At 41.1% G+C, this 12,499-nt stretch overlaps 1 protein-coding gene across 8 annotated transcripts in view; it reads left to right on the plus strand.

Moving 5' to 3' along the window:
• The window catches only part of GRIA3 (glutamate ionotropic receptor AMPA type subunit 3), a 316,886-nt gene that overhangs the window by 2,879 nt on the left and 301,508 nt on the right, over positions 1-12,499 (plus strand). The gene's annotated exons all lie outside the window — the stretch shown is intronic.

Genomic DNA, 12,499 nt, shown 5'->3' on the forward strand with positions numbered 1-12,499 from the left:
TGAATGTACTGTTTCATGAGAAAGACTGAGAATTCTTCATGTAAGCTTATTTCACTAAAAGTTTTCACAACAATGAGGCTGAATATGGTATAAAATATGCTTTGCTTTTATGGCTGATATAGTTTGGAATTTTGGGGTTTTTTCCTTTCTCTTCCAAGGGAGAAATAATATTTATGTTCAGGTGGGTGAAACTTTGTATATGACTTTCTTTAAATACTTCTGCCTCAAAGGATACATGTTTTCCAGAAACCAATGAAAGGGTCTCTCTCCAAGGGCACAGATTCCTTGGCTTTGAAGGCTTAGGTCAAGGGGATGGGGGTGACATACTCTGCAAGAAATGTGACAGTTATCAGCTTTAAGAAACTTTTAGCTGAAGATACAGATCCTTATATGAGCATGTTCTGTGATACTCCATATTTGACTTTCTTTGGCTTTCTGAAATTGACAAAAATAGGAATTTATTAATTCCAGCTAAGTGTGAAAGTTTCAAAATGTCTGTCTATACTTTGCATCTTATTTTGGTAATCCCAGCCTGTCTCCACAGCATTTATAACACACATCTGATTCTTAATCCTGCCGCACTGTGATCTTGACAAGAGGCTGAATCTCAAATATAGCTTCCTAAATATCAATTAGAACAGATTTAAAACTAAATACATTCAACTACCAGGGTTTATTATCATTAATAACAAATAATATTTATTTCAAATGCCTTCAGTATGTTTTCACTGATGAGAACTGGGACAAGAGAACTGGTTTCTCAGAAATGATTGATTTCCAAGGTTTTTGGTCCTGTTCTTATGGTCAAACCAGACTGACACTCACCAGCCCTGGACTGTGGGAACCCCCATCAAGGAGCAATCAGAAATGATTCTTGCCATGTGAAAATCTCAGGTTTAGGAAAAGGCAGTAAGTCATCCATATGGGTATTGAGTTGCCTTATTGCCTTACCTCTCAGGGCAATGAAAGAATAACCATGAGAAAGGAAGAGAAGTTGATCAAAATCCCTCACCATAAATTCATAGCATTTACACTTACAAGGCTGGGTTGTGGCTAGGGACTTGACAATTCAGAAGAGTTGTGGCTCGCTGGGCAACAAGAAAAAGAAAACGAAAAGGTGACCTTGCCCTTAGTTATGTCAAATACACATGTATGCATGCACAGACACATGAAGGAAAAAATAGCTAGAAACCGTTGTTTTGCATCCTGCTGCCTGTTGCTTTCTCTGAAGACAGAAGAGGAAAGCTGTCATATTCTCTTGTCCCCAAAACAGTCATCTCTGAACGTCACAATCATTGAAGGGGGGCTAGATCTCAAAGCTGTCTCCCAACAGCTGCTGCCTAGTAGCTTAATATGAGAAAGATGACTGGTCTAACCATAATTGAATGCAGAAACCAATGATTTCAAGGGGCCAAAGAAACCTTGGAGGTGTATCTCATTTCTGTCTCTGGCTTTGATTGCTCTTTCTCTTGTGGAAGTGGAGATCAAATATTTCCAACTGGCATGCAATTCTAATTCAATAGTGGAGCCTGGCAGGTGACCCCATGTTCCACTTCTCCAATTGACTGCCCTGACTGTGCAAAGAAAAACCTCTGTAACCTCCAGCCCGCCCGTCCCTGGAGACCTAGGGAGAATTCGTGAAAACCACAGATGAGTCTCAATGTGGCCAACCACCTCTCCTGTCTGGTTTAATATGGAACGGGCTGGCAAAAATTAAAGGAAATTTCCCTTATTCCTGTGCAAAATTCCTAGTTTTTCTAGTTTCAAATTCCCTTTGCACTAGAATTGATCTCTTCTCATGATCTTTCCTGCACCCTCAATCCTGAGGCAGGCACATACTTTCTAGGGTGTAGATGTGCAAGTAAACAAACATACAAAGAATAAAGAAAGGGTAATTCCTTCATGTATGTGTTCCTGCTCTCTGTTCTCCCTCTGCATCACCCACCCCTAAAACCTCTGACAATGTATTTGAAAGGTTTCCTTGCAATGAATCCCACCCATCACTCATTTAAGATTCTTCTTCATCAGAAACCAGTTTTTTGCACAACCCCTAAGAGGTTTGCTTAAGACAGACTCCAACTTTATTCCATGTCTTACGAAGCCAATTAGAGCCACACTGGCTTTAAAAGGGTTTAATTTGGGATCTCATCTCAGAGATGGATTGAAGTTTATCAAAGAAACTCACCTGATTTGAAGTACATGTTCCCATTCCATGGGGATTAATAGAGTTTGCTGCTATACTTTTCAATTTAGCCAGATAACCCCAGAAACAAGAATGGTGTGAATATTTTGGCTTCAGGATACATACATTCATACACACACAATCAATATATATGAAAAGAGATGTATACACATGTAAGTTACATGTTTGTTCTTTAAAAAACAGATTTGATTGTCCTAAGGCTTTGGAGGTGGGGGTGTGGAAACATCAAGGGACTGATGGGTCCCATTGTGTGGCTTTGCTGCCCTGGTTCCTCAGGAAATATCGCCGATTCTGTTAAAGTCCCCTCCTGTGTCTTGCTGCTGTGCACTTGTAGTGCACTCCACACTACACCGCCCCAGCCTCTGCAGTGTCAGCTCATTAGCACACAGATCTCATATTCCCTCTCCGCACTGTCATTGCAAAAATTGCTGTTGTACACCTTTACAGCCAACAAATGTGCTTGTGGATTACGCACTGTTTGCAAGAAGCAGGGAAAAGGCAAATGTAACCTTAAAGGTTATTCACCACAGAATTGTGCTCTAAACACATTGGCTTAAATAAAAATCTGTTGATGGAGGCGCAATGGTGATGGTGGGATTGAGAACAGGATTTAGGAGTGCAGGCTCTAATGGAGCCCCCGGCAAAATCCCTTTTGCTGGCTAAACCTAACCCATCAGATGCAAATTTTTGTGCCATTAATTTTTTTCAAGCCATTTGAAATATACCTACTGAGAACACACTCCTTTTATAACTGAGAGCGTTTCACTACCAATATACTTAGCTGAAACAGGTTTCTGTCTCTTGCCTACAGAGTCACAATCTAATTATCTAATTATTCTAATTGCCAGGATCAATTTAACCATTTATGTCCATTTGGGAAGGAAATGGCTCCCTTGATCCCCTTCTTTGCAATCTAGTGGGTTTTGTTTTGTCTTGATTTGGCTTTGGTGTCTGTCCTTTCCATGTACGATTTGGAAACCAGGTGAAGACTACTGGGATCAAGATCAAGGCTCCTTCCCTTAAAAAGATTTTGCCATACTACCCAATATTGACTGCTCTGGCTCCGCTCCCTTTCTCACTCCCCCTCTTCCCTGTCTTTGTGCCTTTGCTGCTCTCCCTCTCTCCTCTGTCTGCTGGCCAGCAGTAAGCTCACCGGCTTAGCTACTTCTCAGCCCCTCTGGCTTAACCCCCTGAAGCACGAAGAGGTAGCCTTCATGGTGCCAGTCAAAAATTTAAGTCACATTTTCACAAGGTTTATTACAGTTTTTAAAATTTATTTTTTATGGGGGGGGCAGGGAAGAAGCTGATGCTGTTCATTTGGGCCATAAAAATAGATAGCAATCAGCAGGCTGTAAAGGTGAGCTTCCTGCAAAGCATATTACCTCCCCTAGAAGGCAGCTTCCTATTGATCTACTAAATAAGGGGGGAGAGCAGCAAGAAGGGTTTGAAGGAAAGGAATAAAGGGAGTTATTTTGTTCTCCATCTACATTTGTTGCAAAATGGGCCATGGTTTTTCTTCCTCTCTGCAATTTTAACTTTTTTCCCTAAAATGAAACTAGTTTTCCACATTTTCCTATTTCTGCCCCTACAGAGGTAATTCCCTTAATTCTGCATTTACCTCCCTAGTCCCTAAGATTGAGTGAGAATAGTGGTGGATAGATGAGCTTTTTGTTTTGTTTTTGGCTCCTGATGTATTTTTAAATTTCACTGTTATGGGTAGTCAGAGGTGATTGGCTGGTTTCATTTTAAAAGACTGAAAAATAAATGAAGCTGCTGAGGCATCATTATTTGTCTTCCTTTGTGGATAAGAGATTTGTCATTTTTATACTGTTGGTTTAAGGATTAAATGATGGAATAGATTTTAAGAGAGGGCCAGAATTTTATAAGATAGAATTCCATAACTTTGGAGGAGACTAACAAACATGCCTATCCAGATGATTTTCCTATTGACTTCTTAGATTTGGACTGCAAAATCAATCTGAAGGACCTTTCATAAAACCATCTATCTTCTACGAAGGTCAAGCGAATGATCTGTATATTTTACCTGCTCCATTAAAAAAATCAGGCTTTGACTTGATTCCTTTGGCTTTGTTACTTTGGGTCTTATTAGATAAAATATCCACGGAAGGGTGCAATTAAAACCCCAGGTAGGGATGATAGGTGTTCTTCAGCAGCACTGTGGGAGTTGTGCAGACACAAAAGGAATTCCCACCATCTTGGGAGCTGCTCAGGAAATGTCTGGGGCCCAGATGCAGAGCTACAGATAGCCTCAGCCTGTGTGTGGGATGAGCCTTGAGCTAGAGCAGCAGCCCCCAAAAGGGGTCAGTCCTTGCCAAAGGTTAAGGTGGACATATTTCTACCTCTTCTATTATTTTCTTCTCTTGCTTTATCTGTCCAGCTCGGCTGACTCTAACTCTCTTTTGCTGGTCTCTAACTGCCTACTCACTGACCAGCCCCTGCTTCTGGCATCCCATCCACACTAAACTTACCTAGGGACTATTTTCTGCCCTGGACTTTTCCAGCCCTAATTCTCAGACCTTCTCCTTCTCCATCAGAATATCTCTATTGTTTGTCCATCGTCCAAGGATGTAGAGTACAACAGGGCCTGCGCTCTGCTTTGGGGGTGACAGCTTTATATCTAATAGAGATATATACTTCACACATATGAAAGTGGCAGATAAATGGTAAAGGGTTAATATATGTAACAGGGGGAGTATTTGCTTTAAAACTAGCGACTATGGGAACCATAATGCCTCAAGTTCAAGGAAAGATACTTAAATAGGAGTGTTTCTGGATATTATTCTCAGAGTGGCTATTCAACTCTACCCAAACTAAAGGTCAGCTGGCTTTGGTCATAGAAGACGTTTACAGGCCAAAGTAGAAGTCTAACTGCACATAGTAGGTTGGCTGTAAGTACACCCGAAGCATAGGGAGGTTCAACTTCTTTGCATTCAGTCTAAAAGACTGTGGGGTAATTTGGGAAGCTGCCAAAGTTCATAGGAATTCATTTTATTAAAGAAGCTGGTATGGAGTCTGAATCTGCCTATGTGGGCACTGTCAGGAGATGCATTGGCACAGAAGGAAGGTTACAGGAGAGGAAAAAGGTGGGAGGGAAGCTGTGTTTCCAGCTGTAAGTTTCCTTTCCCTGGGATGGTATGTGGAATGCCATGTTTAAGGGGTAGCATCCCTCTCACAGTCACTAGATGGTATCTCTGGAGGTATTTGGAAGCCTGGTTAAGCAGTATCTCTTCCTCCCTCCATCCTTCCCTTTCCTTGTCTCAAACATACACTCTGGCCTCCCTCCCAAGGGAATTACCAGCAAAGTCTCTTCCAGATTTCCAATTGCTCATTGGTCAGAGAAGCGTTTACATCCCATGCAATATCTGGACCTCCCTGTTCCTCAATTCCCAACTGTTACTGGCTTCTTAAGCAATTATCCTCAACACAACCATCATTTGTCCTTATTTGGAGGGTACAGGGGAGCAAGGATAAGAATAAGGAGAGGAAACACAGCAGGTAATGATCCCTCAACCATATGAGGCACAATTCAGTGTAGAACAGCACTTCTTAATTTTTCATATGCACACCAATCACCTAGAGATCTTGTTAAAACAAAGATTCTGATTCACTAGGGTCTGTCATGTTACCCAAGAATTTGCATTTTTAGCAAGCTCCCAGGTGATGACAAAGCCAAAGCTTCTGGTCCTTGAACCACACTTTGAGTAAGAAAAGCCCAGGGCAAGGAGACTGTGATCATTAAAGGAAAAGGTTCTTGCAGAGCTCTTATCCATGTTTGTATCTTCTTGCCCTCCAAAGAAGGTACTGTAAGAGACATATTGGCTCATTCTTACTCAAGTATGTATCTATCACATTCCCAACAACCCTGTGTCCATTTCAGCCAGGTCCGTAGGTGGCATGTCTAGATATCTGATGAGAGCATTTAGAGTTGTTTTATTGTAGGGATGCAGAGTGGGGACTGAAAGGCAGGTTCAGAGAGGAAGTAACTCATAAGCCAGGGTGACAGTGTCTTGGCTCCTTGCCATACCCCGAAGTGCCCCTTTTAGAAACAACCTGCCCAAGCGAGCGAAGGTTGGCATGTGGTTCCGACTCCCTTTCCACTTTGCTTCCCTGGGTCAAGGCATGCCAGAAGCAGGCATGTAACATCTGCTCCTCAGCTGTCTGACTTCCCTTAAACAGGGTTAGAAACAAGAAGTACAACACAACCTGAATTCTATCTGGTTCCCTAAGAGACTGAAAAATTGACTCAATTTTCAAGGCCTGTGCCAGACACTCATTGAGGGGAGGGAAGGGAAGTAATGTCACTTTCTAGCAGATCTGAGCTGAGAACTGCTCCAGGGAAGTCATTAAAAGCTTACCCGGTGTCATTTGAAGACCACAAAATGGCAAAATTCCCCCGAAATATTGCCCCCAACAGTATGCCATTAGTCTGAAATTCCACAAATTCATTTATTTGTGTTACTGCACAAAATGCAAGTGTGCTATCTGGAAGGGAATAAATTAAATCCTTATCAGTCATTAATATTTCAACCAGAATTCTCTGTTCAGACTGCCACCTGCTACCTTGCAGGATCCTCATAGGGGGCTTTCTAACACAGGTAAGTGACCCGGAACAAGACACCTGCCCAAGGAAGTGAGGCACCAAATGGATTGTGGGCATTCAGAGGGGCGTTGGGAGATTCTGGAGGATAAGGAAGATTCCCTCAAATACACTTCACCTATTTTTCAACATTTGACCTTCACCGTGGATTAATTCTGATACTTTATTCTTGAAGATTTTAGTTATCTTTAACTATTTTAGCTGCCTTTGACCAAAGTCACACCCTTCTGATGGTAGTGGGCCTGCTGCCTGTTCTGTGTGTGGTGTTTGCTGCAATAGGTGATTTCAGCTTCAGGATTCTCCACAGTTACTGTGGAAAATTTTCAGAAGTAAAATCAGTTTGTGATGAGGGATAGCGACAACTTTTTTAAGCTTTTAAAAATTGTTGTGATCAAAAATAATTCCCTCTGAATTACCCATGATTAGCTGATCTACCTTGCCAATTACTCATTGTAACCAGGGCCCTCATCTTTGTAGCTCCGCAGAAAGGGGTCAAGCAACAGGTAATAAATAAGACTGGAAGGGGTCAGAATCCAGCTCACAGAGGGGTAAGTGTATGGGTGTGGATACGGGTCTTTGTGTAGTTGAACACACTTGCACAGTTAAGATAGAAAGGCCATTAATGGCTGGGTACAGTGGGTTATGCCTGTAATCCCAGCACTTTGGGAGGCCAAGGCGGGCAAATTGTCTGAGCTCAGGAGTTCGCGATTGGCCTGGGCAACACAGTGAAACCCCGTCTCTACTAAATAAAAAATTCAAAAAATCTAGCCAGGTGTGGTGGTGTCTGCCTGTAGTCCCAGCTAGTCAGGAGGCTAAGACAAGAGAATTGCTTGAACCTGGGAGGCAGAGGTTGCAGTGAGCCGAGATCGGGCCACTGTACTCCAGCCTGGGCGACAGAGTGAGACTCCATCTCAAAAAGAAAAAAAACAAAAGAAAGAAAAGAAAAAAATGGCCATTAATGTCCAAAGTCAGCCAGAACCTGTTACACATTCTCAAATATCCTAGTACCTCACTGCAGCTTCCAAAGCTGCTTGTTCATTAAACAGTGTTTCTTAAATTGGGCCACTTGCTTTAGAATCACCAGAGATGCTTGTTAAATATGAATTCCTAGATGTACTGAATCAGAAAATATTAAGATAAGTGTTTCACCAAGGTCTAGGGCGATACTAATACACACTTAGTTTAGGAATCACAGGTTTAAAAAACCCTAGTACTACAGAGATACACAGATTCAGATTGAATATTTATTGAATACCCACTGAGCACCAGGTATTGTGCCAGACACTTTCACATATGTTACTTCTCCATGTAACTGAGGTGCTTTTGGCCCATGCAAGCATTAGAGAATTTAGCTTTCAGGCTGGAAATCTAAGCCTTGAAAGAACTAAGAGACTAGCCTCAAATCACAGTTTCTGAGGGAAATAAAGCAAAATGCTCTTTGAGATGGTAAGCAGAGACAAGGGAATGATTTTCATTTTGACAATGCATCTTCCTTTCTCTGCTTATTAGCTAATGATTGGTCCTCAGACATGCTATGAACTAGATGTCATGGCAAATGCCAACCCACTTATTTAAAATAAGTGTATTGCAATCAGTTCATACAGCAATCAATGTGCCCTCCTCCCCATCCTTGCTGTCAACAAATTTAAAAGCAGAGCTAAAATAATAACAACTACCATTTATTAAACCCATACCACATGGAATGCACTGTGCTAAGCATTTTACATGCCCTATCTCATGGAATCATCACAACATTGCCACAAGCGAGGAACTCTCATCTAAAAGGGGGATCTAAAAGGGGAATCATAGGTGGTTCAAAATGTATAGGCGACTAGCTCAAGGTCACACAACTAGCTAAGTAGTAGAGCCAGGATTTGACCTGAGATCTTCCTGTCTCTAGAGCCTGAATCAATTTTAACTTGGGTTGAAATTTCAAATGTATGTAGGGGCTAGGCAGACCACATAAATGTGGTAATTGGACCAGGTGTGTTACAATAGGGAGTTGTGGGACGTATGGCAATCTGGAGAGGCCATGCTTCTGCCTGAAGACATTCAAATTCAATTTTCTTAAACCACTATGGGACAAACAAAATGCCTGCAACAGGACTTAGAGGGATTGGAAATGGAAAGTACACATTTCTGACCGCTGCACTATACTATACATCTCCTTTTAGCAGATAGGTTACTGGTTGAGGGAAGCTCTATTAACTGGCAGTTATAACTACTAAGAACAGCAGAGAGCAAAGCTCTTCTCAGTGAAAACTCTATTTTGACTTTCTCCTTATACTGTGCCATCGAAGTATCTCAATATGGTAGAATTTTCTCTCCTTTGTGCACATACTTGTGGTCCCATGTACATACACTGCATATCTACTAGCTTTTCATGGTTGAGTGCCAGCTCAACTCTAACTAACCTTCCCCAAGGCAATGCTGAGGCCCTCAGCAAGGTCAGAATGCTGGCACAAGGTCATTAATAAGCGCTCAGCAGATCAGAAGAGGTACCTATTCATTAGCAAAAGGAGGGCTGTGCTTTGGACAACTTCTTAGGTTCCAGAACATGGAAACCCCAGGCCCACAACTGGGAGGCCACTGGGTCATGTAAGGATATGTCAACAGTCACTCAAGGTAGGAGCTTCCCATATACTCTGAGAAAGAGGATTGCCAACTTTAGAAGAGGGTCTAAAACAGAGATGTAATAGTTGTCTGAAGTTGTAAACTAACCTAAACCAATCTGGTCATTCACAATCATTAGGTACTTTTTCTTGGATATTAATAGCCTGCCATAAAGTGAGGCTATAGATCTTCTCCCCATTTACCTCACTACCAGGTATAAAAGCAAGCCTCAGACAAAATTCTACTTCTCATTAAAATAATAAAAAATACACGAAATAATTGGGATCCTGTTCTGTGGACTCAGCCAAGTTCAGCTCCCTTTGCTTCTAGGCGCTCCAACAGCACCTTGCATGAAGGTTTGCTTGAGGCATACAAGACAACATTCTAGTAGCAGGATTCAGCTAAACAAAAATCCCCATCAGTGGCTGTTCACAGGACAATTTACAAATTGAACCTACAGTATCATATTTTTCTAAGGGATAATATTATAGATTTATTAGATGCTTATATGTTATTTATGCTAATTTGGGAACTCCACTACCATATTTCTAGCCAATCTACATATATTGAACACTATTAGTTTCACCAATGAGAAGTTTAATGTTAATTTACAAAGCCTCTGGTGCTCATTGGAGATAAACTCCTGAGGTAATTGTTAGAATCACTTCTTGATTAGAATTATTTAAATACTAAATAACTATTCCTGTCTATGTATTTCCAAATGAGGGTAACTGACCACCCCTACAGTATAGAGTAAGACTAACTGAGCCGCATATATACTGCACAATTTATGTTGAAGTCTTATGAAACAAACTATAGGAAATATGACATTTGAGATACCATGTTTCTTATGGACTTAGAAAACAGTAAAAGTTGTAAGGGCAATAGGAGAGTAGCAGAATGAACAATTGGACAGAAGTTAGGAGATCTGGATTCCAGTCTCAGCTCTGATATCTACTGCCTGTATGACCTTGGATAAATCACATCTAGGTTCTAGTTTTTATCATTTGTAAACTAGGGAGTTTTTCTGGATGATGTCTGTGACTTCCATCTTTGACATTCTATCTTCCAGGCATGGCAGCTCATGCCTGTAATCCCAGCACTTTGGGAGGCCAAGGCCAGAGGATCACTTAAGGTCAGGAGTTCAAGATCAGCCTGGCCAACATGGTGAAATCCCGTCTCTAATAAAAATACAAAAATTAGCTGGGCATGGTGGTATGTGCCTGTAGTCCCAGCTACTCGGGAGGCTGAAGCAGGAGAATCATTTGAACCTAGGAGACAGAGGTTGCAGTGAGCCGAGATCATGTCACTGCACTCCAGACTGGGTGACAGAGCAAGATTCCATCTCAAAAACAAACAAACAACAACAACAACAACAAAGACATTCTATCATTAACTCTTGTCCAATTCTTATCATCTCATTTAATTTCTTACTCAGGAAAGACCATCCAAAATGAAGCTCCTCAATTCTATATCTAGAGATTCTTCTTCATATTCATCTACTCTCTGCCTTTTTAAAGGTCTGTGATAAAAATATTAAATCCTTGAAATCAATGGTTAGTGTTTCAGCCCAGTTGTGGCTTATCCTTGCACATCCTAACTCTTCCACTTACTAGCTGTGATACCTTGCTCAAGTTACTTAACTTCATTGTGCTGCAAATTCCCCAGTTATAAAGTGGTGATAATAATAGTTCTTACATCATAGGGTTGTCCAGGGTTTTAAATAAAATAATTCACAAATACATGTAAAGTACTTAGAGCAGTGCCAGGGCCATCAGTGAGCTTTCTTCCTGGGCCCTCGAGTCAAAAGCCCAAGAAAGGCCCTCCATACTGTTCATTCTTCTCTGGAGCAGGCACTGCATTAGCACACAAATGGCACATACCTATTTCCTTGTTCCTTTCCACTTCCTAGTAACCACTTAGCAGTTGATAATACTTTTAGTCTCTTGCCATTCAGATGATGAAAGCCCAACAGAGATGCACTTCTGGCACATCTGAGTCTAGGCAATCCTTCCACTAAATATCACAGCCTCTTACCAGCATTCAGTACTCTTTGTGCAAGAGCCACTAAATGCATTTTAACCTTGGCTCTCTTACTAGCCATATGACTGTGGGCAAATTACAGAACCTCCGTGAACCTCAGTTTCATCATCTGTGCAATGAGGATGAATATAATAGTAACTATCTTATAAAGTTGTTGTGAGGATTAGGATCAACCACATAAAATATTTACCATAATATCTAACATATAGTGGTGGTCAATAAATGGTAACTATTATTAACACAGAGTAGCAAAGTGGTTGGTAAAGAATAGAATTTGTTAGAACCAAACCGTGGGAGATATTCTTCCCATCTATAACTATACCCAAAGCCCTTCAGACTAACCTGTATGCTCTGTGAATCTGTAGCTGAAAAGAAGCTGGATGAGATAATCTTTGAATACTCGCAGTGCTGCCTTGGGCATAAGAGGTTTGCTTGGGGGAAAAAAAGTGGAGAAAGAAAGAATTTACTTGATACCTCAAAAAAGCCGGGGCACATATACCACTAGGCCTAATCATGCCACCATTAAGTGGAATTGTCCAGAAGCACATGATCCCTTCTGATTTTTTTTTCTCTAAACTGGATATGATTTGGGTAAAGCAGCATGGATAGTAGTAATATGATAACCTTAACACTTGCTGACTCGAAGGAAAGAACGATCTTTCTTCAAATGTGAAGTCTATTTTAATGTGTTTACAGTGGGGGAATGGAGGAGTGGATCCCGGATCCTGGATCCCGATCCTGCATTCAGACAAGGAAAAATGTAGTTCCAACTGGGCTTTCCAAGACATGAGTTTTCTGAGCTTTTAAATTAAGGTTGATGTGTGTATGGAAGCGAAGAACGTATTCGTTTGAGTGGATGGATTTTTTTGTCTTTTGGTGTTGCTTGCCTAAGTCAGATTGAAAATAGCAAAGGAAGGAGATATGGAAAAGATTAAAAGACAAATTTTGCTAATGTGATTTTCTGGCATTTTAGTCTTTATGCTCTCGAGAGCAAAGGTTAACTAGCTGATTTCATAAGCATA

Source organism: Cebus imitator, unplaced genomic scaffold (genome assembly GCF_001604975.1).
Source record: "Cebus imitator isolate Cc_AM_T3 unplaced genomic scaffold, Cebus_imitator-1.0 Scaffold232, whole genome shotgun sequence".
Classification (NCBI taxonomy): Eukaryota; Metazoa; Chordata; class Mammalia; order Primates; family Cebidae; genus Cebus; species Cebus imitator.